Source organism: Rousettus aegyptiacus, unplaced genomic scaffold, assembly GCF_014176215.1.
Source record: "Rousettus aegyptiacus isolate mRouAeg1 unplaced genomic scaffold, mRouAeg1.p scaffold_m13_p_11, whole genome shotgun sequence".
Lineage (NCBI taxonomy): Eukaryota > Metazoa > Chordata > Mammalia > Chiroptera > Pteropodidae > Rousettus > Rousettus aegyptiacus.
This window is the reverse complement of record NW_023416286.1, coordinates 79,428,292-79,434,030: the sequence shown is the minus strand read 5'-3', so window position 1 is coordinate 79,434,030 and position 5,739 is coordinate 79,428,292. Positions and strand designations below refer to the sequence as shown.

The following is a 5,739-nucleotide window of genomic DNA, read 5'->3' as shown; positions in this document are numbered from 1 at the left end:
TTAAGAAGCTTGGTGAGAAAAGCAGAGAAGATGCTAGCTATAAGAGGGTATCTGAGAGTTAAACAAGAACCAGTTCCTATAGGACCTTGTAGATATCAGTTTTAAGTGGAGCTCAGAGTATTCAACATTCAGAGAAATACCATCAGAGGATGTGGGGAAGGAAGGATTTGATTTACATCTTATAAGGATAAGGATCTGACGGTCAGAAGAGAGAATGATCCAGGAGCAAGACAGCAAACATATCCTTTTTTTTTTTTTTTTTTTTTTAATCCCTACAGCACCTGGTATTCCTAGGTGGTTTCCCATCCAAGCACTAACCAGGTCCAACCCTGCTTAGCTTCTGAGATCAGACAAGATCGGGGACGTTCAGGGTGGCATGGCTGTAGATTTACATCCTTTTTAAAGTGTTTTCATTGGACAGCAGTTTGGCTTCTTTTGAGAATCACAAAGTCCTTTTTAAACTGTCTTCAGGATAAAAATAAACATATCTGGCTTACGTCCTAAGAATCTAATGTCTGTCAAGCAATTAGTTTGTATTTATTTGATGGACGGTTATAGATCATTTTACTGATCACTATGTTTGCTTCCTGAACTGCAAGCAAAAATGGAGGAATTCCACCATGCAGTCCATTATGTACACTAGGATTATCATTGGTGATTCTTAATTTAAGTTCCATCCTTCTCTCTTTTTATTACTTTTCTCACTTACATGCAAATTTATACTACATGTATAGTGTACGTAGCGTTCAGCGTATGGCTTTGAAATTAGTCTTCAATCTTTCGTTTGATTTTTTTTTTTATTTGAATAAGTGGAAATAGAGTGTCATGGTCACATAATAAATAAATTAATCATTAAAAATTAGGTATACAAATATCTTAGGCATTATAACAAAGCATGTTCCATGTGTTATTTTAAATTTACCAAAACTTAATAGTTTTTGTGTTGTATAGTCATATTCAGTACCAAAGTAAATAATCACTATAGCTCTAGAGAAAAAAAAACAAAAACTTTGAACTATACATTATAAAAGACTGTTATAAAACCAAATCCTAAATCTTTAATATGTAGAAAGTAATTTAAAACCAGAAATTATAGTTCACTATTTTTTGTTGCAATTGTGGGAAATATTACACATTACAAAATTTTAAATATTATAACATTTATTTTATGTGTTTTCATGATTTAACATATATATGTTAACTTATTCCAAAAAGGTTTAAGCTGTAATAAAGAATAAAAAGCATTTATCTGAGCAAAGGTTTGCCATCTAGGAGACACTGATTCAGGTAGCAACTCAAATTGTGCTCCAGGGAAGACAAAGAAAGCCAGAGCTTATAAAGGCAAAAACACAATTGTAACAAAAAATTTTACTTGTCTGTCTAACATGGTATGATGACAAGTTCAAAAAGGGTTGGTCAGGTCCAGGTGGTGAGACTCCGAGGTAAGCAAGTTCCAAGATGTGCTTCTACAGCTAGCATGGAAGTCCAAGAGCTCAAACCTCAATTCAATTCTATATGCAAATGAAGGATACTGGCCAGTGAAACAGATTGGCTCCTTTCAAGGTGAAGAGTGCATGCAGATGGTTTGGTTGTCATGGTAAAGAGGAAGTAAAGTTTAGGCTGTGCTTTCATGGCTGGTTCAAAAGTTCAAAAGTTCATGGATGGGATGAGCAAAAGGCGAACTTCATGGCCTGCCAGAGCTCCACTTAGTTCCTTTGACATAAATGACTCTATCGCAGCAATTTCCATTCACAAGTACTTTCATAATTTACATATGTATGTGACTTATTCCAAAGATCCTTCTCATGTTTTAACTACATATGTTATCATCACTAATTTATGAATCATTCAATATAACTTTCTTAATCTGCTGAAATTGTATGACATTTGCAGATTTCATTATCTATGCTATAGATCTATCTCTATATAAATGCGCTTATCGTATTCAATGTCATGACTCAATTTTAATATTTTTATATTAAATGTCCTTTGCAAATATATGTAGCAATTGTGATTTTTTTATTAAAGTTTTAGAACTGCTAGCATCTCATGGAAGATATTAGAAAATGTACTGAACCAGAAATGCTGGAGTAAGTTTAAAAGTAAGAAAATAAAGTGTCAAGAAAATCTACTGAGATTGTTCATAAATCAGTATGTGTAGAATTAAAAATGTGACAGTGTTCTACGTTAGACTACATGAAAAGCCTGTACAATCTTGAGAGCATGTCTTGACATTTAAAGTATATGCAGCAATTCATTGTATAAAAATGGCCTAGTTCCCAAGACAGCAGCTCAAATGTGTTATATACCTGAGAAACATCTGTAAGGCGGCTTGCTTTTTGCAAAATTCTGTGTTTGGCAATAGAACACAGACTCAACCATTCAAAATAAAAGATAGCCCTAAAAGACCGAAGGGAAACGAAGACAAAATGTTTTAATGATTAAATGCCATTATGTCAAAAGCTTTAAATAAAAATTTGTTTTAGCAATCGATGTTTATTTTTTGCAAGTGTTTATAGCCTGTAATGTGGAATCTAGTGATATATACTACCTATTTGTACCTATTAATATCAAGAGATGGTATAACTTTTATATTTATATGTTACATACAGGTGCATGATGTTATCTCATACAATATTTAATTGTAGATTAAATTTTATTGATTAATGTGTTTTAATGTTTTAAAAATTTTATATGAATTGTCACTATATTTCTATAAATATACTATGAGTTGGATATTCTTGCTGCTTTACTTAAAAATGAGAAAACTGATGCACATGAAATTTAAATTACATATTCGACTATTAAGCAGCAGATCTAGGACTAAAACTGATCTTAGAGACCTTTCAGTGAGACATATACAGCACTAAAGAAAATCCTTTATAAGCTGAACCTTCCAGGTTCTTTTTACTTTTTGTCCTAGTAGACATTGTTCTGTTAAATAAAACACATAAGCGAATGTACCACTCTATAAGTACAGCATCCTCCGGATAGAAAGTTGTTTTTTCCTCACTGTTTTTTCTCCAAGGCTTTCCCTGCATTATCCTTCATCTGGATAATAATCACATCTTTGAAAAATAAAGGAATCATGTGCTCTCAGAGCTAAGAATTTTAAGTTTCTGCAGTATTATCTCCTGGCATTTGATTACTCCTGACATACTCCTGTTAGTCTCATATTGTTTCTAGATTTGTGTATGTGATTTTTATTTTGATACATTAAATTTAGAGAAAATTTGCAAAAATAGTACAAGAAATTCCTGTATGTTCTTTACACAATTCAGAAATTATTTACATTTTCTTTATTATTTTCGCTCCATTTCCTTTATTATTCTCTTTCTTGTATACACATACATTTTTCTTTGTCATTTAATATATTCTGTCATTTTCTCCTAAATATTTTGATGTATATTTCTCAGAAATTATCCGATATAACCACAGTGCATTACCAAAATCTGGAAAATTATAATTATTACATTATCCCAGTCCATACCTTAATTTTATCAATTGCTCCAATAAAGTCTTTAATATTTTACCCAATACCAAAAAACAATCCAAGATGATGCATTCCTTATATTTAGTTGCCCTATTTCTTCAGGCTCCTTAAATCTGGAACATATGCTAAGTTTTTATTGTCTTTCTTGGTGTTGACCTTTTTGAAGACTATAGGTCGTTGATTTTGCAGAATGTGCCTCAGTTGGGGTTATCAGATATTGCCTGATGATGAGATCCAGAATATGCATAGAGTGTTATATTTTATATCCATATCAAAATACAGAACAATCACTTTATTCCAATTTCTTCTTCTGTTCTCAGTGAACCATCTCTATTCTTGCTAGAAGCAAGTTATTTTTTTTCCTCAATGCTTTTTTTTGTATGTTCTTGAACTTGTTATATATAATTTTCTAACCAGCTGCTAAGACTTTTTTTCATTTTTAAATGTTTCTCCCAGTTGGAGGTTTGTCTGTTTATATTCTTAAAATTATTTTTAATAAACAGACGTATTTAATTTCAGTGAAGTCTAAGTTTTTCTATTTTTATTTTTATTATTCTTTCATTATTTTTTCCTAGGGCTGGTCTAAGAATACTTTGCTTAACCTAAGCTTGCAAAGTTATTAAAATAATTTTGTGTGTGGAATGATAGAGGTTGAATTTTTTTCATCATATTGTAAAATGATTTCTTTAAAAAAAAAATTGCCCTTATTCATTAAATTGCTCAGGTGCCATTGTAGAAAATTAATGTCTGATTCTTTCCGGGCTCTATGTTCTATTTCTTACATTTTTAAAAATTTAGTTATCCTTACTTTAGCTTTATATTGACTCTTAAAGTCAAGTCACCCATGTTTGTTCTTCTCAATACAAAAGGTTTGTTTGTAGATAGTAGGTCCTTAATATTGCCATGTGAATTTTAGGTTATGTTTGCCACCTGATATTAAATCAAATGAAAAAATAAAATTTGTTGATATTGTGATTGAAACTGAGGTGAAATTATAGATCAATTTAGAGAAAGTGACATTTTATACATATTGAGCCTTTCCATCCATGAATATGCTATACTTTCCATCTTTTTAGATCCCAAAATCCTCTAGCAATTTAGAGAACTTGTTCTCCTACAGCCTAATTTTTCCTAAGATATATATGTTTTAATACAATTATACACTTATTTTTAAGCTCTATTTTTCTATTTTGCTTAAAAGTAAAAAAAATTAGATCGATCCTTATATATCTACTTTGTATTCCAGAAACTTGCAGGATTCACTTATAGTTTTAGTTGTTTTGTAAAATCCTTAAGATTTTATGTATTAGGATTCTACATAAAAAATCCTGTCTTTGAATAGGGGCAGTTATATGTCTTTCACTTCAATCTATTTTTTAAAATTTATTTTTCTTGCCATTTATTGTGATAATTTGATTTCCAGTAAAATTTTGAATAGAAGTTTTGGGAGAATATTTGCCTGCCTTGTTTATGACATTTGAGTGAAAAGCACTAAATTCTTCAGGATTAACTATGCTAGATAGAGATTTTTTTTAAGATAGTTTCTATTTTTTTTCTAATTTGCTGAGTTATTTTAACCACAAACATGTTTAATTTTGTTACAATTGAGATGATTATAAAATTGGGCTTATTTTTTCTGTTAATGTAATGATTGATTAATTTTCATGAGTTAATTGTTTCTACATTCTGGAATAAACATAAATCAGGCATGCTATATTAGATTTTATCATATATAAACCAATTTTATTTTTTTACATTTACAGATATTTTTTCTCATCTATATTAATGATGGATATTTGTTTTCGTGATTGTTTTTTTATCATGTTTTGTAGGGGTATTATAAAATGAGTTGGGACATGAGTCCTACTTCCTCTATATTCTAAAAGGATTTAAGTAAATTTGGTTTATTTTTTTTTCTTATTTCTTCTTTAATAGATAAAGTTATCTATGCCTAGAGTTTCATTGTGTGAAGATTTGGATTCACTTGAAAATCAATGAAAATAAATGCCTCTGACATTACATTGGTGTTTGTTTGGTTTATTGACTTATTTGTTATATGCTAAGCTTGTTATAACTTTACTTTGGATGTTGTACAGATTCGAATGCATTTGAACTTGTGGAATATTCTTTTGCTTGCCTCCAACTGTTCATTAACAGCACTAATTATTCTTAGCTTTTGTGTACTGGAACTACTTCCTAATAAAGCATAACCCTGTCATGTGTAAATGGGGAAAAGTGTTGATGTT

At 30.3% G+C, this 5,739-nt stretch overlaps 1 pseudogene; it reads right to left on the bottom strand.

Annotated features, from left to right (window-relative positions):
• Window positions 1-269: 269 nt before the first annotated feature.
• Window positions 270-388, bottom strand: LOC118609574 (annotated as a pseudogene).
• Window positions 389-5,739: the final 5,351 nt, after the last annotated feature.